At 40.1% G+C, this 20,474-nt stretch overlaps 1 protein-coding gene across 11 annotated transcripts in view; it reads left to right on the top strand.

Moving 5' to 3' along the window:
* FBXL13 (F-box and leucine rich repeat protein 13) overlaps positions 1-20,474 on the top strand; it is a 304,728-nt gene that overhangs the window by 12,025 nt on the left and 272,229 nt on the right. For 6 of the 11 annotated variants that reach the window (XR_009209014.1, XR_009209018.1, XR_009209021.1 and 3 more), the window contains exons 2-3: positions 13,191-13,294; positions 13,756-13,846. The gene's annotated coding sequence lies outside the window, so the exon portion shown is untranslated. The remainder of the gene's footprint in view (positions 1-13,190; positions 13,295-13,755; positions 13,847-20,474) is intronic. The other 5 variants (XR_009209023.1, XR_009209022.1, XR_009209020.1 and 2 more) reach the window with 1 other exon arrangement.

Raw genomic sequence — 20,474 nt, 5'->3', positions numbered from 1 at the left:
GCACCTCAAGTTTCTAACCTGTCATGTTAGCCCCGTGCCACCACCATAAGCCTATTGATTTCTCTTCCCATTTGTAGACTTTCTCTGCCTGGGCCCAGCCCCGTCCTCTTTCCTACCCAGAACTGGCACACGTTCCCAGGGGAAAAAAAAAACAGCTGTGCATTGTCAGCTCACTTCAGAAAATTTTCCTTCCCCTGGAATTCCATGGCTCTCCAATATCTTTTTTAAATGTGATTTTTATAACGTGTCTGTTTTTTTCTAGTTGTTGTAGCAGGGTCATTGGACCATGGTGACTTTTCACATCCTACTCAGATATGAAATCCTATGGAGACTGTCTTGTTTCTCTCCTCAGTTTACCTCAGATCTAGAGATAGGTTAGGTGTTTTCCTTGGCTCCCCATTTCCACTTCCAAACTACATATCTTCCCTCCTTCTTCTAAAGTCTCAGCTTCTTTGTAGTTCATAACATCGGATTTAGCACTCACTCTCTTCATTATGTACCAATCTCTATGTTTTGTTGGTAGCATTAGCATCTGGCTCACCATCTTCCTTTCTCTCTACTCCTGTCATTATTCTTGTGGCCGCAGTATTCACAGGGATGTTCCGTTCACATCCTTGACCTTTCTTCCAGTTATCTTTGCTTTCACCATTCCTCAGTCATGTCCTTCTCTGGTCATACTCTTAACCATTTTATCCTAAATTGCTGTACCATCTCTGAAATCTCCATTTCTTCGTCCACTTATCTCTTAATTTCTTAGCTCACTCACATTGGAGCTTCTACACTAGCACTTCTTCAACTGACTCAAACCACCATTTCATTCAATTATCTTTGCACTATCAAATATTACTCTCATGTCCTCATTTCTCTCTTTACCCATCTTAGATTCCTTGGTTCATGATTATTGTAGATGTCTATTACCTAAATGTCTTTACAACATTTAGTGATTTAAAATAACAGTATTCATTTTATTATTGCCTCTCAAAGTTATGGGAGTTGACAGAATGTTATTGCTTGAGATCTCTCATGTACTTACATGTCAGAGTGGCTGAAGTTAAAATCATCTTGAAGGCTTCCTTACTTACATGCCTGGCAGTTGATGCTGGCTGTTGATGAGGACCTCTCCTGAGACTGACAGCTAGAACATCTGTGTGTGACATCTCCATGTGGCCTGAGCTTCCTCACAGCGTGGAGGCTGTGTCCCAAAACAGGTGTCCAAGAGACAGAGCCAAGTAAAATCTCCTTTTATAATCTAGCCCCAGAAGTTACTCAACATCACTTTCACTGTATTCTCTTCATTACCAGTGGATTATTAAGACTAATCCATATTCAAGAGGAGAAGAATTAAACCCCACCTCTTTATGTAAGAAATATCATTTGCAGACATGCTTTTAAAATGCCACCATCATTATGATAACTTTCAAATACAATTATCTCCTTTACCTGTTTCTCCCTCTGTCCTATTGATGTGACAAACACCTATCCCTGGTAAAACTCAAATATCCAGCAGTCCGTGCTTACCCCTGAGCAATTGAACATTATTTAAAGGAAGAACACACAATTAAACTGACTTGTGTCACTTTAAATTCAATCCTCAGTTGTCAAATGGGCTCTCAATATCCATAGTCCTACATTTCCTAGTATTTTCAGTTTCTGACTATTCCTTACACCCACAGTGAAAGAGTAGACGAAAAAAGAAAATCGTTGGGAGGCAAGGCGGGCAGATCACCTGAGGTTGGGAGTTCAAGACCAGCCTGACCAACATGGAGAAAATTCACTAAAAATACAAAATTAGCTGGGTGTGGTGGCGCATGCTTTTAATCCCAGCTACTCGGGTGGCTGAGGCAGGGGAATCTCTTGAACCCAGGAGGCGAAGGTTGCGGTGAGCTGCGATCATGCCATTGCACTCCAGCCTGGGCAATGAGAGCGAAACTCCATCTCAAAAAAAAAAATCCTCACAAAATTCTTCCACTGAATATTAAAAAATCAATTGCATTTCAATTCACTAGGACCAAAGTTTTAAATAGTAACTTTAAAAAATTACATTCATAGGCCGGGCACGGTGGCTCACGCCTGTAATCCCAGCACTTCAGGAGGCTGAGGCGGGTGGATCACGAGGTCAGGAGTTTGAGACCATCCTGGCTAACACGGTGAAACCTCGTCTCTACTAAAAATACAAAAAAAAATTAGCCGGGTGTGGTGGCAGGCGCCTGTAGTCCCAGCTGCTCAGGAGGCTGAGGCAGGATAATGGTGTGAACCCGGGAGGCAGAGCTTGCAGTGAGCCGAGATTGCGCCACTGCACTCCAGCCTGGGCAACAGAGTAAGACTCTGTCTCAAAAAAAAAAAAAATTTCATTCATAATAGCCACAAAAAATATAAGGTTTCTTAGGACAAGATGTGAAAGACCTATTTGGAGGAATTTGTAAAATTTTATTGAAAGACGTTTAAGGTGACCTAAAGAAATGAAGTACTCTGCCGTGTTTAGGAATGGGAAAATAACAACACGTAATGTCTTCCCAGAAAATGTATAAATTCAGTGAAATTTTAGTTAAAGTCTAAAATTTTTTCCTCATAAAACTAGACAGCTGATTATAATACTGCAGAAATATTGAGGAGGAGAAAAGTAGCCCTTGACACCTAGAAGCTGGACTGGTGTCATGATCTAGACCTTGGCATTGCTTTGGGCTAGCATGGTGTTAAGCCTTGTCAGTGCTGGAGGGACCCTGGAGGGAGATGGGGCTTCACTTCCTGGTTCCTGTGTGCTTCCTCACTTCTTGTTCACATGACACAGCTTCCAGGAGCATGTGTGTGGTGCACCCAGTGGTGCCCACTCTTCAGCAAGTTTTGCTCACCAGCCTCAGCCCATTGGCACCCCAGCAGGGGGCGTCTGCTCACTAGTGTGAGCTGGTGGGGTCCTGTTCACCAAGCCTTGGCCCATCATGGCTGAGAACTATCTCTGTCTCAGGGCAACCTAATGGACTTCCCTACTACACCTCAGCCACACTCCACATTCTCTGAATCTCAGCCTTGGGGAGGTGGCTGCCCTCCTTCCAAGGTTATTTCATCTTTGGGTACTCTGTCTGAGCCACAGGGTGTCCTTTAGTGTTCTCTTTTGTTCTCTCTTTGTAGTTACTCTCTTTTTACTAGTTAGTAATTCTTTTAATTGCATTGTTTATTATAATGTATTTATGAGATAGAATAAATGTTCTTTATTCAAAACACAGGTGTGATTTCTGTCTCTTGACTGGACTCTGAGTGATACAGGAGGACTAACTGGAGAGGGACATGAGAACTTTCCAGAGAGTTGGAAAGAAACCACACCTGGGGTGTGGGTATTTTCATTATCAAAATTATACCAATGAGATTTATGCATTTGAAATAATATAAATTTTACCTTAAATTATAATTGAGAATAGGTAGAAATGGGTAGATATATAGATGATTCAAAAATCACAGAATAATTATTGTTGAAACTGGGTGATAGGTACATAAGTGTTCCCTATACTACTGTTTATACATGTTTGAAATTTAAAAATCTAAAATGAAAGATAGTTATGGCTAGGTGTTTTTTTTTTTTTCAGAATGTATGTAGCTAGGGATGGATGGAATGACAGCTTTGATTTGGCTGTGTAGTCATTTTCTGTTTGTTTGGTGTATCAATTATCTATTGCCGTGTGACATACAACCAGTTAAAGCACTTGGTGGCTTACAACAACAGTAATCACTTAGTTTGCTTAAAAATTTGAAATTTTGGCAAGGTTTTGCAGGGGGTGGAAGATCCACTTTTAAGATGATACCTTCTTTTGCATGCCTAGCAAGTTGGTGCTGGCTGTTGGCTGGGAGTTTAGCCAGATCTGTGAACCAGTAGGCTTGGTTCCTCTTCATCTGGACCTGCCCATGGGCTGCGTAGACTTCCTCACAGTATGGTAGCTGATTTCTAAGACCAAACCTCCCCAGAGAGAACCAGGTAGAAGTTATACCATTATTTATGATCTAGGTTTGGAAGTCAACATTATTTTCAGTTAGATTCAAGGGGAGGGAACATGGAACCCTTTCATGATGGGAGGTATAACAAAGGCACATTGCAAAAAGAGCATGGAGGATGGGAGATACTGTCATGGCCATTGTGGAAAATATAATCTGCCATACTTGGCTTGTTCATATAAGGGGAGTCAGATCAAGTTGGATCTCAAAGCAGTCTCTAAAAAGATATAGATCACAACAGCATCACTCAGTAAGTGGATCTCAACCCTTCTGTAATTACCCCCTTTTCTTCTTCCTTTCCCATGTTCTCCAGGAGCAGATGTCTACTGGGCATTTACAAGTTGCCTACATAGCATCTACTTCCCTCTTCCTAATATTTCCTACATTCTTATTCTATACGCTGTCTCTTCCCTCACCTAGCCCATTTACTTCAAGAAAACTGTCTATCCCCATCTCTGGGGTTGGACCCCAACTGGCTTGCAACAACCGGTGCATTCAGTTTCCCTGGCCATAATGTTTGTGACCATAGGGAGGCAGAAGGCATAGAGTCATGGGGGACGGCAATATGTAATCCAAGCTGATTTAGATCAGGATGCTGGTTGGATATACCCTCTCTGGATGCTGATGGGGAAGCACTTAATCCTGGGAACATTGGCAATTACCTGTGTGGCCACAAGGAGAGATAATTTTAGCATGAAGTGGATTCCACAAAAGGCCAATTGGGGAAATGGAAAGAAACCAGGCCCTAGTGACACCAGTAAGCCACTGGACACTGTATTAAACCCACATTGAAGCTTCATCTACCTTTGAATTTCTCATAGGAGCTAATAAAGTACATATATTAAGTTGAATTTGTTACTTGAAACCTAAAGTATCTGAAGCAAGATGAGGGGATTATTTCTTATTTGTAAGAATTTCCTAGGCGCCACGTGATGGCTCATGACTGTAATTCCAGCACTTTGGCAGTGCGAGGCAGGAGGATTGCTTGAGGCCAGGAGTTTGAAACTAGCCTGGGCAACATAGTGAGAGACTGTCTCTACAGAAAAAAAAAAATTGCCTGGGTTTGATTCTAGGCTTCACCAATTGTTAACTGGGTGACTGAGAAAATTTCCAAATCTCTCTGCTTCAGTGTTCTTTATAGTAAGATTCCGGATGGATGTGATAGAGGGCTTTATTTTCTAGAGTGGGAGGAAGAGCCATTGTGAAAGAGAAAAGTAGGAAAAGAAAATAGCAAACTGTGTCCTCAGACAGATCAATTTAAGTAAAGAATACAGTAATCCCTCAGTATCCATGGGGGATTGGTTCCAAGACCTTCCTTGGAGACCGACGTTCGAGAATGCTCAAATTCCTGATAAAAAGCGGCATAGCATTTGTATATAACCTATACACATCCTCTTCTATACTTTAAATCATCTTTAGATTACTTATATCTAATACAATGTAAATGCTATGTAAGTAGATGGCATACTATTTCATTTAGGGAATAATGACAAGAAGAAACATTCTGTATGTGTTTAGAGCAGATGAAACTTTTTTTCAAATATTTTTGATCTGTGGTTGATTGAATATGGATGCAGGACCCATGGATATAGAAGGCCAACCTGTGTAGGAAAGGTGAGGATCTGAAAGTAGACTCCTTTATACTATTCTTGCCCATGTAATTTTTCAAAAGTTTTTGTGGGCTCTTGGAGATTCACACGCCCAGCTTAAAGACTGCTGGATTCTATGTTCAATTCAAGTTAAACAAGTAACTTAATTTTTTGAACAGATGAGGCTCTTGACACCAGCCAGTCTTTTTTCTTGGGGAACAGCAAGAGTGGTCAGCTGAGGGGGGTACACTAGGACATTCTATCAGCAAATATTTGCTGGGTCTCTACCACGTGCTAGTTGAAAACACCTCAATGGCTTCAACCACTTGGAGCTTTGACTCTGAGGCTGTCTCTAGCCTGAGCTTGTCTCCTGAGCTCTCTGAGCCTTTATCCGTTTGGGATGAGATTATACATTGATAATACCTTTTGGGAAAACAGTTTTGAGATATGTATGAAGATCTTTAATATATACCTTTTGATTCTATATTTTCATAGAAATCTATCTTGGAGAAATAGAGATGAAAATATTTATATTTCATCATTAAGATTCAGGAAAAATATATTTTAGAAATTCAAAGTTTTTTTTTTTAAGTCACCTGAAGATACTCAGAGCCTGAACCTAGGTAGAAATCGTAGGAAAACTAAGTATTGCCTTCCGATCCTTCACTCTCCCTATATTCTTCATTTCTGTCTCTCAGAACTCTGAGATACTCTTTCCACCACTGTGGGAATTAGCTTAATGTGCCCTCCATTTTTGGATATACTCCTTCCCAAAGGCATTTGTGTTTTCAAAGAGATTATTAAGATAGGAACTGACATAATAAAGCCTTATTGGTAGACCTTCAGACAGTGGGTCATCCAGAAATAACGTAGAAACCCTAGTTTCTCCCTCAATTTTCTACTAGGTAGAAGTCAGTACATTGTTTACAGACAAACAAGGACTGCCCCACAGGGACCAAAGATGAGCTAGATATTATGATCTACAAAAACATTAAGCAGATACACCTAGTGATTGTATCTGAGAGGAAGAAAGTACTTTTCAAATGGTGAGCTCCGATTTCGGTTTAGCATTTAGGGAAGATGAAAAGAGTTTGCAAAACCAGATCTGTTCAGCAGAGGGGGTACTTAATCTACAAATCATGGTTTTAAAGCAAAGGGTTTTTTTTTTTTTTTTTTGTAATTATGACTTTTCTGAGAAGTTTTTATGTTTTATGTTTCTTTCAAGATTAAGTTGCCAATCAGGTTTTTTTTTTTTTTTTTTTTTTTTTTTTTGAGACGGAGTCTTTCTCTGTCGCCCAGGCTGGAGTGCAGTGGCGCAATCTAGGCTCACTGCAAGCTCTGCCTCCTGGGTTCCTGTCATTCTCCTGCCTCAGCCTCCTGAGTAGCTAGGACTACAGGCGCCTGCCACCATGCCCAGCTAATTTTTTGTATTTTTAGTAGAGACGGGTTCCACCGTGTTAGCCAGGATGGTCCCAATCTCCTGACTTCATGATCTGCCTGTCTTGGCCTCCCAAGTGTTGGGATTACAGGCGTGAGCCACCGTGCTGGGCCAGGTATTTTTTTTTAAAAGACTAGTTGCTGCACGTATTTGTCAGAGATGCAAGAATCAGGAATTACTGATTCTTCAGCAAGGGACTACCCTGCCCATTTAGGAGAGGAGGAGCTGGATACACCAACTCATTTTGCTGGACCTTGGGCAGGAAGGTTGTGGCTTCTCCGGAGGACAGTTATCTTTGCTGAATTCCCTCAGCCCAGCCAGGCAGTTTACACATGTAGTTCCTGAGATAAATCCAGAGGACACTAAACAAAGAAAAGCACGTGATTTATTATTTTTCCAATAACAATTTTCTTAGAGGGGATGAGACGGCAGGGACTGCTTCCCCACTGGGACAGGCCCAGTCTGGCAGGTATCAGAGTCCTTTGTCTCACTCTTACGTCATAGAGTCTGCTGCTCCTCATCTGTTCTGTCCAGTCTGCTTTAAAAACCTTCAAGTCTAACAAAAAAAAAAAACAAAAACAAAAAAAAAAAGGAAAACAACAACAACAAAAAAACCCTTGAAGTCTGGTCCTGAGGGGCATCTTCCTCTTCCTGGGGTCTCATCTGAACGTTGAAGCTAGTTGGCCTCTTTCAGTAATCTTCCAGAATATTCATTTATAGAGTTTCTAAAATAAAATTTTGACCCGTCTATTTCAATGTTAAAAAGACATAAAAGCCCCTTTATTTTCAAAATTGTAACTTACTAACTTCCATAAATACAAATTAAGATATCATCCAAAACAACAGCGTGCTACCTCCATCTCCATCCCACAGGGGGATGGCGATCATCTGTGAGATACTGCTTTAGATATGTTTCAGAGGTTAGGGTAGGGGATAGGGAAATGGAAGGGACTTTGAACAATGTTTTTTTGTTTATTCACCTACTGAGGGCTCCCCAAGTATTTGATAATCACTTTTATCTCTGCACTTTTGGAGTAATTATTTTTTATATTATAATATTATACTATTTCAGCCCTCAGCATATTTCACTGTTTATCTGAGTATCTAAAAAGCTAAACGAGACTTGCTCTCTTAAGTGTCTTACATTTATTTGTTTTTGTGTTTCCACCAAGGGTTATAATAGTTACTATCTTGCTATTTATATTTGAGCTATTAGTCTATTCAGTTCTCTCCTAGCCATTTTCCACTAAATGCTTTTGTCCTAACATCTTCCATTAGGTGTGGTTTAAGTCAGAGTCAGTCTCTGTCTTTCTTTCTCAGTCATCACACTGGACTTTGAGTGGTATAAGGGAATATTTTCAATTTTTTTTCTCTATGTCTAAGTGTTTTCCTCTAATGAAGGTGATAATTAACAGTGGAATGGTTAAAAATAGTGATGGACCAGGCATAATGGCTCATGCCTGTAATCCCAGCACTTTGGGAGGCTGAGAGGAAGGAAGATCACTTAAGGCCAGGAGTTCAGGACTAGCCTGGGTAACTGAGTGAGACTCCATTTCCACAAAAAAATTAAGTGAGTTTGGGGGCTCATGCCTGTAGTCCTAGCTCCTTGGGAGGCTGAGGTGGGAGGACTGCCTGAGCTCAAGAGCTTGAGGTTACACTGGGTTGATTGTGCCACTGCACTCCAGCCAGGGTTACAGAGCAAGACCTTGTCTCAAAAAAAAAAAAAAAAAATATATATATATATATATATATATATATATATATATATTTGATAGCTTGCTATCATTATCTGTTGAGTGCCTATTTTATGCTAGACACTACTCAAAGCAGTTTTTAATTTTCGTGATAGCCCTCTGGCATATGAACCTTTATTATCCCACTTTTTTAAGGAAACAGAAACAGAGATGTAATTTGTCAATGGTTGCATGGTAGAAGATTGCAGATCCCAGATTTAAACCAAGTGGACTCCACCCTTTGCATTATCTTGCTCTTTGAAAGATAGGCAGCAGGGGAAAGGAGTGGAAGCAACAGTCCTGGATAAACCCATGTTTGTCCTCAGGACCCAGAACATCCTTCAGAATAGATGAGAAATATTGGGAACTGAGTTTAGGGAAGTAGAGCCAAAAGAAAGTGAGGATTACATAATTGCTTTGTGAATTTACAAGCTTGAGAGAGCTAATCCAATAATTAACTCATGGACTTTTTTGTCCTTGATTGTGTAAGATTTTACTGAGAATATTATTAATAATAAGGCCCTGAATAATGTTTTTGAGAGCCAAACATTAATCTTGTGGGAATGTTTGTTTATTTTGCTTCTGCTTACAATAAAGACTAAGTTGATGGTTTTGTGATTTTTATTTTCATTGGGCAGAGAAAAAGCTATTGATTCATTAACTGTGCTGTCTTATTGGCATGTAGCTATGCACTGTTCACTGTTACCCATTAATACAAAAAATATCATGCTATGCTATTTTGTCCAAGGGAAAAAGACAGTGAGATTTCTTTCTTTACTATTATTTTTTGAGACAGGGTCTTTCTCTGCCACCCAGGCTGCAGTACAGTGTTGTGATAATAACTCACTGCAGCCTTGAACTCCTGGGCTCAAGCAGTCCTCCCACCTCAGCCTCCCAAGAAGCTAGAGCTACAGGTGCACGCCACCATGCTCAGCTAATTTTTAAAACAATTTTTTCATTTTTTAGAGATGGGGTCTCACTGTATTGCCCATGGTAGTCCTGAACTCCTGTCTTCAAGCAAACCTCCCACCTTGGTCTCATAAAGTGATGGGATTATAGGCATGAACCACCACACCTGGCCAACAGTGAGATTTCCTATGTGAAAAGTGTGCGTTTCAACTCTGCTAGTTCCATATGCCTTTATTAGCATTTCAGAGACTTATCCTCTCAACCTGACTTCTGCAGGATAGCTTTTCAGGAAAAGTAGTTTATTATAAGTGGAGCTTGGAAATATATATATATATATAATCAATTTCTGACATACATTAACCAGATCTCAACTTTCTTAAAAATGTACCATAAAGCTGAACTTCATTTAGACACTCATTCTCAGACATCAGTATGCATAGGAATCACCTGGGGAGCTTAGTAAAATGCAGGTTTCTAGGCCCTATTCTCAGAGACAAATTCATTCTCCAGGTGATTCTGATGTAGATGTCCTCAGGATGCCAGAGTAAGATGGAGAAAAGGATGTAGAGTGAGGAGTACAGAAACTCAGTACTCTGGAGATCCAGGCACAGAAGTGCTAGAGAGCAGATGGGCTTTTCACCAAGGATATTGAGGGAGCTGTGGGAAGTCTGATTGGCCTCCAGATAATAGATGGCTTCAGCCCTTTTTGTTAGGTCCCTCTAGGACCCACTCTTGCTGGCTCTTTAGGTAATAGATGACTGTTCAAATTCAGGTTGCAACTGTGGTGAGACCACTAATCTCCTGTGCAACTATAGTCTCTTGGTTTGGGGGAAAAGGAAGTCAGTCTGCAGGTGGCTGAGCACTTCTAAGCAGTTAGTATGGCCTTGGTCTGAAGGCAGAGCTGGAGAGGGAGAGGGATCTAAATCTTACCATTCTGCCATTCTCTAAAGGACTGAGCTTCTTGCTTGCAGGCTGTACACTAAGAAGAGGAGCATGGAGCTATTGCAAAGGGGAGAGATTGTTATTATGCAGGGTCCAATTAGGAGAAATTACCCTTTTTAGTTTTGGAGGAACAGTATGAGAATTGCTGAGAGTCTAAGACAAGACCCCAGGCCTAGATCTGCTGACACTTGGCCTATGGAGGTAGGGAGGACTGCTGTGTAACTCAAGTGATGGAGTTATTTTGTTCTGGAAATAGAGGATCAAGAGAAAAAGCCAGCAGGAGTGGATCTGAAGCATCCCGACCACCCCCAACATGCACACTAGATCCCACCAGAAAACGGTGAACCACAAAGGGAAAGAGAAATGCCGATGGGGAATTCCAGGTGGTTTCTGTGGGAAGTGTGCTGCAGACCTTTTCATCTGTCTCAAATGGAGAAAACACCAGTAATTCTGTATATCTTGCAGACACTTTTAACAAGAAGTTTCTTCTTTTGGGGGGACCTCATAAGGAAAATGAGACAGCAGCAACTTTACGAGTTCCATGTATGTGCTTTAAACAGTATCTTAGATCCAGCAAGTCCATTGTTTCCCACCTATGTGTACTGAGCTACAATTTTTCAAATGTATATACTCTGTAGATGTTGTGAATGATAAAATACAAATGTATTTTTAAGAGTTCTTAAATTCACACATTTTAATGGTGGATTTTCTCAATCTCTTTTATGGTTCGGTCTAAGGAACTTTTTGGCAAAACAAAACCAAACCAAACAAAACAACAAAACAAAACAAACCCCCCAAAACCCTAATGAGTTTCTCATACTTTAAAAGGCTAGAAATACTTTAAAAGGCCCTTCTCATACTTTAAAAGGCTCTGATGTTTCTAGCCTTTATTGTATTATTTTGTATAATATAATTGTATTATATTATACATTGATAAATACTGTATTATATTTATCAAGCCTGTATTGTATTATATTGTAAGCATCATAGTTATGTCTTCAGATTGGCTATAAAGAACTTACTCCTCATGTAATGGAAACCCTCATGGTACAGTGACTTTATTGTATTGTTTATGATGGATTTTTAGAAAGAGGCAAGATAAACTGCATTTTTATTTTACTTTAGCAGAATATTAACACTGAATAAATACAGAGGGGTATGTAAAAACACATTTACTTTAAAACTGTCGCATTATTTGACATTTTAACTGTATAAGAAAAAGTTTGCTGCTGCTAGAGTAAACAGACAACCCACAGAGTAGGCGAAAATCTATACATCCAACAAACGACTAATATCCAGAATCTACAAAGAGCTCAAACGAATTAGCAAGAAAAAAGCAATCCCATCAAAAAGTGGGCTAAGGACATGAATAGACAGTCCTCAAAAGAAGATATACAGATGGCCAACAAACATGAAAAAATGCTCAACATCACTAACGATCGGGGAAACGCAAATCAAAACCACAATGTGATACCACCTTACTCCTGCAAGAATGGCCATAATCAAAAATTTTTTTTTTAAAAAAAGATGTTGGCGTGGATGCAGTGAAAAGGGAACACTTCTACACTGCTGGTGAAAATGTAAACTAGGCTGGGCATGGTGGATCACGCCTGTAATCCCAGCACTTTCAAAGGCTGAGGCAGGCGGATCACCTGAGGTCAGGAGTTCAAGACCAGCTTGGCCAACATGGTGAAACCCTGTCTCTACTACAAATAGAAAAATTAGCTGAGCGTGGTGGTGGATGCCTTAATCCCAACTACTCAGGAGGCTGAGACAGGAGAATCGCTTGAACCCGGGAGGTGGAGGTTGCAGTGAGCTGAGATAGCACTATTGCACTCCCCTGGGTGAAAAGAGCGAGACTCTGCTCAAAAAAAAAGTAAACTAGTAAACAGTGTGGAGAGTCCTTAAACAACTAAAAGTAGAACTACCATTTGATCAGTAGTGGGATAGCAATCCCACTATTGGGTATCTACCCAGAGGAAAATAAGTTATTATACGAAAAAGATACTTGCACACACATTTATAACAGCACAATTCACAATTGCAAAAATATGGAACCAGCCCAAGTACCCATCAATCAATGATTGGATAAAGAAATTGTGAGATATATATATCACATCATATATACATATGATGCAACATGACTCAGCCATGAAAAGGAACTAATTAATGGCATTCACAGCAACCTGGATGGAACTGGAGACCATTATTCTAAGTGAAGTAACTCAGGAATGGAAAACCAAACATTGTATGTTCTCACTCATAAATGGGAGCTAAACTATGAGGATACAAAGACATAGAATGATACAATGGACTTTTGGGACTTGGGGGAAAGGGTGGGAGGGGGTTGAGGGATAAAAGACTACAAATTGGGTTCAGTGTACACTGCTGAGGTGATGGGTGCACCAAAATCTCACAAATCACCACTCAAGAACTTACTCATGTAACCAAACATCACCTGTTCCCCAAAAACCTATGGAAATAAGTAATTAAAAAACAAAAAAACCCAAAACAAATTGAACAATAAAAAGTTACCTGCTAGCTAGTAAAAACATGAAAATTCAGAAATTTTGATGCCATTTCCCTTTTTTTCCCCAGGCACTGTTATGTGGTATACTTGTTACATGTCCTGAGGATCCGCTGAGGTATTTAGAGGGAATGATCATGGTTATAATAAAAAGTGGTCTTCAGAATCTTCTTTGGTAAGTATTGTTTTGATTTGTGATAGAGAAATATTTTATTTTGAAGGAAAACTTTTATTGCACAGTAACAAAATAAGGTCTTGCCAATGAATGCTTCCGATCTCAAGATTGTTAAGGAATCCCTCCACAGTCTTTTCAGTTTCAAAGACACAAACCTGAATAATTTGCCCACTGGTTCTCAACATGAGAAATACGGTGTATTCTCATCAGTAATATGTTCATAGGGCCAGTTTACATCAAGCTGGGAAAGAGGAAAGGGAGGCATATCCTCCTTTGGGAGACACAGCAAAATCTTTCGAGAGTAGTTTGAAAAAGTCCTCCAGGTGATTTTGATCTGCTTCTCCTAAGGGGAAATGTGTTTTCCTTCTCCTCCCTTTCATTCCACCTACAAGAATCACTGATTTAATTATGGAACTGATTAATGAAATTAATTTTGACTGTATTTTATGATGTTATTAAAGGGATATGTGCATTGCTCCATCAATGAAACCAAACATTCGAAGATTGTCTGAAACTTACCTGGAACAACTTTTTGAATTGGATGATCAGCTGGTAATTATTAGTAATCAAGAATACGCAAATATATATTTTAAACTTTGATGGAATTTTTCAAGTAGATTTTATATTTATGGGAGGTATGAGGTCAGACTGTTTTTGGTGTTGGGGGCACCAAGAAAAGTGAAGGAATAGCCACACACATAGGCAGACGCATGCAAAGCCACATTCATAGTAACCGTCCCAAATTCCCAGAAAGTATTTACAAAGGCATTTGTTCCTTCTCTTTCTGATAAAATCTTTCCATTAAGTTTTCCCCCTTTCCTGTTTCTCCTCCTTCTCCTCTCATGCATCTTTATAAAGATAAAAATAGCATTATGGAAAGCTTTACACGAGGATGTTTTCTTTCCTTTCTAATCTGCTTCCTTCTGTGTTCCATTCCACCTCCCATTCTCTCTGCTGTCTGCCTTCTCAGATTAGGTTACAGGGAATCATGCTTGTAATGACATGACCAAAACATTATTGACATCCAACTTAAAAGCCAGATCTCATTGTTACTGAAAACCAGTGCCAGCAGCTAGTTTTGATCCTGTAAAGAGGGCAAGGAAGTAATTCAGGACATGAAGACTTTAAAACAAAGATTGTTTAAGAGAGGCTAACAGAGCAGAAGGCACGTGAAGAGAGAAATACTAACACAAATTAGATATGTGTGGAACCATGTGTGATACCTCTCTTTTTTTTTTTTTTTTTTCAGACGGAGTCTTGCTCTGCTGCCCAGGCTGCAGTGCAATGGCGCGATCTTGGCTCACTGCAACCTCCGCCTCCCGGGTTCAAGCGATTCTCCTGTCTCAGCCTCCCGAGCAGCTGGGATTACAGATGCATGCTGCCACACCACTAAAATATAATTTTTTGTATTTTAGTAGAAACGGGGTTTCACCATGTTGCCCAGGCTGGTCTCGAACTCCTGACCTCAGGCAATCCACCTGCCTCAGCCTCAGATTACAGGTGTGAGCCACTGCGCTTGGCCCGTGCATGATACCTCTTGATTACGGGGCTGTTGTCTGGTAGGTCCAGGCAGGACTTGGAGTTGCTATTGAAGTTAGATGTTGAAAAGTGGAATCAAAGCCATGTTCAAGGTGGGAGCTGAGAGGCAAAAACAATTTGAGGCATCTGTTTAGAAGATTGGGTGGAGAGTAACACTGGATCCTAATCAGTGGTCTGCAACAGAGAAACAGAATTAGAGGGATGAGATGACTCTGAGGTACCAGTACACTGGGCAGAACCCATGTGTCCCATCCTACTTGATCTGCATCATGGTGTGTAGGTGTTTTTACTGTACTTTATTAACCACAGACTTTGATCTATGGAGTGCAGATATCTGGAAGTTACTGTGTTTTTGGAACTGTTTGGGGACAACCTCAGGAGCTGAGGGAGAGGCCTAGGGGACAGGATTCTGGGTCATGTATGCCCACTCCTATACTCCAGAATAGTTTTGGTTTCAGTATGATTTTGCTTGAGAAAAGCTTGACAACCATTGCTAAAATATACTGAAGTTTTTGAAAACCACTGATTTAGCGTGGTAAACCCTATTGTCAATATTACGACAAAGACCTTATATAAAATCAGGCTGTGTCCAGTGTCCAGCTAGAAGCCCATAGGGAATCATTTAAAAACTGCAGAGAATTCTGGCTGGGTGCAGTGGTTGACGCCTGTAATTCCAGCAATTTGGGAGGCCGAGGCAGGTGGATCACCTGAGGTCAGTAGTTCGAGACCAGCCTGGCCAACATGGTGAAACCCTGTCTCTACTAAAAGTACAAAAATTAGCTGGGCATGGTGGCGGGCGCCTGTAATCCCAGCTACTCAGGAGGCTGAGGCAGGAGAATCACTTGAACCCAGGAGGTGGAGGTTGCAATGAGCCAAGATTGCACCACTGTGCTCCAGCCTGGGCGACAAGAGCAAGACTCCGTCTCAAAAAACAAAACAAAACAAAACAAAAACAAAAAACCTGCAGAGAATTTCAAGAGACATCATAGCTACTTCAAACCTGAAGTTTTATTAGAAAAGGAATTGTCGACCAGGTGCGATGGCTCATGCCTGTAATCCCAGCACTTTGGGAGGCTGAGGTGGGTGGATCACCTGAGGTCAGGAGCTTGAGACCAGCCTGGCCAACATGGTGAAATCTTGTCTCTACCAAAAATGCAAAAATTAGCTGGGCGTGGTGGCAGGTGCCTGTAATCCCAGCTACTCGGGAGGGTGAGCCAGGAGAATCACTTGAACCTGGGAGGTGGAGGTTGCAGTGAGCCGAGATCGTGTCACTGCACTCCAGCCTGGGTGACCAGAATGAAACTCCATCTCAAAAAAAAAAAAAGAAAAGAAAAGAAAAAGAATTGTCAGAGATATTTCATGATGTTGAAAATGCAAAAGTTAAAATATTAGAAGCTGATCCAAACTTAGAGTTATGACAGTTTGCCAAGTCATAGAAAAGGTGCCCACTTCATACAATAAGTTGGAAATAATAGAAATGAGATATGAGTTTGCAAAAGCAATGACGAAAATATTTGATAAGGTTAGACATGAAAATGTGAATCTCCAAGTGTCCGAGGGTTGCTTGTTAGAGGGCTCGACCTAGGTTGGATCTACATTAATTTCTCCTCCACCCTCAGAGAAAAATGAAATTTTTTTTTTTACAAAGAAGCAAAACACTTTAATCCTCAATATTTTTGATATTTTAAACTATATACACTAAAGCCAGGCACAGTGGCATGCACTTGTACTCCCATCTACTTAGGAGGCTGAGGTGGGAGAATTGCTTGAGGCCAGGAGTTTGAAACCAACTGGGCAACATAGTGAGACCTCATCTCTTAAAAAAAATGTATACTAAATGAATATTGGTTTTACTTTTTTTCATATGCCTTTCCTATGTGGTTTTCCATACCATTATAACTGGCAGTAAAATTATTTTTAATGTTTTAACAAAAAACTTCAAAGGTTATGAATAACTATAATTTTTCCCATTAATTATTGATTGCTTAATTGCAGGGGTTTTCAGTCTTACCCTACACAGTTCTGCACAGTGAGGACTGCCTGTATGTGCTGTTAAAGTGATCTAAATATGTCCTGAGAAGGACTCTGTACTTCTATATTTGAGTTCTTGTGGAAGAACTGCAACCTAGCTTAATAGGTAAACCTAACTAGGAGTATGTGCCTGTAACAATAGCTGAGACTTGGCCAATCCCAGCAGCCGTACTTTTTTTTTTTTTTTTTATTATACTTTAGGTTTTAGGGTACATGTGCACAATGTGCAGGTTTGTTACATATGTATCCATGTGCCATGTTGATTTCCTGCACCCATTAACTCGTCATTTAGCATTAGGTATATCTCCTAATGCTGTCCCTCCCCCCTCCCCGCACCCCACAACAGTCCCCAGAGTGTGATGTTCCCCTTCCTGTGTCCATGCGTTCTCATTGTTCAATTCCCACCTATGAGTGAGAACATGCGGTGTTTGGTTTTTTGTCCTTGCGATAGTTTGCTGAGAATGATGTTTTCCAGTTTCATCCATGTCCCTACACCAGCAGCCGTACTTTAACCATTCATACACTACTGAGTGTTCAAACTGTGTTCAACCAAGGAAAACATCAATCTGTAACCAGTCCAGCTGTTCTGTACCTTACTTCCAATTTCTGTACATCATTTCCCCTTTTTTGTCTATAAATCTTCCACCAGGTGGCTGCGCTGGAGTCTCTGTGAATTTGCTGTGATTCTGGGGGCTACCTGACTTGCAAATTGTTCATTGTTCAATTAAACTCCTTTAAATTTAATTTGGCTAAAGTTTTTCTTTTATCAGATGGAGTCAGAAATGGGATCTGAAGTAGAGCTTCTAGTGACCCCAGGAGCACTGAGTGAACTGAACAAGCAAGGTATCTGCAGGACCCACTTGTGTTCACTGATCTCTCAGAGCAGCTGGGGATCGTGGGTAAGCTCTCTCTTGGATTTCAGAGCTCCATGGATTTGTGTTTTGAGCTCTCCAAGTTTCTTTGAGCAAATTTCTGATCCAAACAGGGTTTGGAAGTCACGACAGAAACTGAACTGGGTCCAGGAATGGATTTGATCTGGGAATTAATTGGCTTGGATCCAGTTAGCTCTTACACCTGACTGGTTCAGAAAGGAACTGATAGTAAGCAGTAATATTGCGGGGGCTTTAAAACTTGGCTTTTGAAAATTCACAGGGATTTTTATGTTCTACTCCTTTGTTTCATTTTTCTTGCATGCTTAGGTAGGAAAAATCATTGGCTCAATTAATCAAGAAACCCTGAGAATCAAGCCAATATTTTAGGTAAAAATGAGATCCTTAATTTCTGGAAAACTAAGTTCCTTCCAGCTTATACATTAGGCCTGGGAGGCAGCATAGTCTTAGAGAAATGGCAAAATCTTACTAACGATAACTTACAGTGGAATGTTCCAAATGAACAACAATGCAATGAAGTGTGTTTAAAAATGAGGGCTCTCAGTAAAGTCTCTTTCAGTTAAGAACAGGTTTGGTGCTATGGGATGTTAACTGCTATTCTCTTTTGATTAATCTGTCTTGTACTTTTTGCTGATGGCTATAAGTGACAGTATTAGGCATGTACAGGACCATGGGACATGGGAAGCTTTTTCCTCCCCAAAAGGGGAAACTTGATAGCTGATGGGATTGCTGGAAAAGATCCCTTCACTACTGACAAGTGGCCGCCTGAACTTTTCAGTGTTATTGCAATGAGTGGGTCTTGCTCTGGCCTCCCCGAGCTCTTCACCTTCCCCACCTTGCCACAGGCAATACTTTTCTTTCTCTACCTTTCCTTTCCTATCTTTTCTGTTACTCAGAGCAACCATCTTGCCCAGAGACCATGTGTTGAAACTCCTAGTTGGAGGTTGGATTAAAGATGACAGGGGCCATCTGAAGGCAAATTTAAGCCTTACCAGTTTGATATTGGGTGCTAAGCAGAGTGGCTAATGTCTATGTTTTATCATATGTGTTTTGTTCTGGCCAAAACAAAAAAAGATAATTTTCCTTTATGATGCAGCTTGGCCCCCAGGGCGATGGTGTGGCAAGCTGGGACACTAGGGCTGCTCAGGGAAAGGGAAAGAGAACCCAGAAGCCTGTCATGCCAGTAAAAGGGTAAGAATTTCTTACCAGTCAGATTTCTGGCTTTTTTCCTCTTTTTCTTTGTGCAGAATGGTTAAATGAATGGTAAAAATTACTCTTATCTCCCATGTAAAGTTTTGATTCATACGAAAAAGAATTCTGAGGCTTGTCTTAAGCTGTAGTGAATCTGATGTGCTTTGTGTGTCTTTCTGTATTGTTCTGTCTTAAAGAGGGGTACCTTAGGATAAAATGTGTGCCCAAAACCTCATAAGCCTGTTGTTCAAGACGACCCAGCAAACTGGTCAGTTATGTGCTTAGGAGCTTGACCTTGTAGCCACGTGCCATGCTTTCTCTTTTCACAATGGTGGCCTGGGTTCAGAGTTCAATCCCTAGCTTAGGGGATAAGCCTTTCTGATTGATATTTGGGTGACCTTTGCCATTTTTTGATTCTCTTCCCCTCCACGAACTGTCTTGAAGTTTCCTTTCTCAGAGCACCTGTGAGGTTACCTTGGGTAAAGTTTAAAAGCCAGAAATATCAGCTCTTTGGCCTGGCTAGAGTCAGGTAATAAGAAATTTTAAAAGGACTTTATTAAAGAGTGCTATGGTTAAAAGTCAGCTTAATTAAAAGTGGATATTCAAGCTCTCAAAGCCTGGGACTCCTTGGGAAAAACACCAGAGACCCTTTCTTGGCCCTGTTCTTCCAAGGACTGTAGCCCAAAGCCAGTAATCTAATTAAGAAACTTAAAAACTGGCAAATGGAAAATCTTACAACTACTGTAGTAATCTTCTTTGGTTTGTCTGTGTAGTTATATATGTGTTGTGTGTGTAATGTTTGTATAAAAGAACTCTTAATTGGTTTAAACAAAAATAAGTGCTTAAATATTTTGAAAGAAAAAACTGTAATGCCTTTTAGTTCATGTAACTTTGGTCATCTTTGGGAAATATAAACAGCTTTAAAGATTATTGATAAAATAAAGACATTTAGTCTAAATTATGTGGGTCAGATATTAGGTTTGCTTAATATTTTTAAGGCCATAAACTGCTTCGACCTTTGAAAATTGTTCAATTTATTTTGGAGACATTGCATTCTAAATAAGGCCTGGGGATATGTGGAATTAGCCATGCCACCTAGCTATGAAAAGAAGGTTATAAAGAAAAGAGATTTTATATAAGAAAGGATCTTGTAGAGTAAATTCTTGTCCTAAAGTAAAATGACTGGTTGTTTAAAAAGAGGGATGTTTAGGACAAGTCAGAAAGACCAAGCATGTTGTAGATGGTCTATGTAAGTCATGAAAAGATTCATAAAAGAAAATTTATGCACCAAAAGTGAAAGTTGCTAAGAATTACCATTATAACATGTGATTGAGACTACTGAAAAACTAGGTTTACACGCAAGGTGTGTGAGGAGAATGAAACGTTTTTGGTAAGATATTATAAAAATGCATGGGAATGTAAATTTTTACCTAGTTTAATGGGTTAAAGGATTGTTTTAAATTAAACAGAATAAAGCTAAAGGTTTGAACAAGTTGTGGAAGGTTTGTAAAAATTAACTTTGTGAAAGA

The sequence above is a fragment of the Hylobates moloch genome, unplaced genomic scaffold, assembly GCF_009828535.3.
Source record: "Hylobates moloch isolate HMO894 unplaced genomic scaffold, HMol_V3 SCAFFOLD_1, whole genome shotgun sequence".
Lineage (NCBI taxonomy): Eukaryota > Metazoa > Chordata > Mammalia > Primates > Hylobatidae > Hylobates > Hylobates moloch.
The sequence above is the reverse complement of the archived record's forward strand: the minus strand, read 5'-3'. Positions and strand labels throughout refer to the sequence as shown.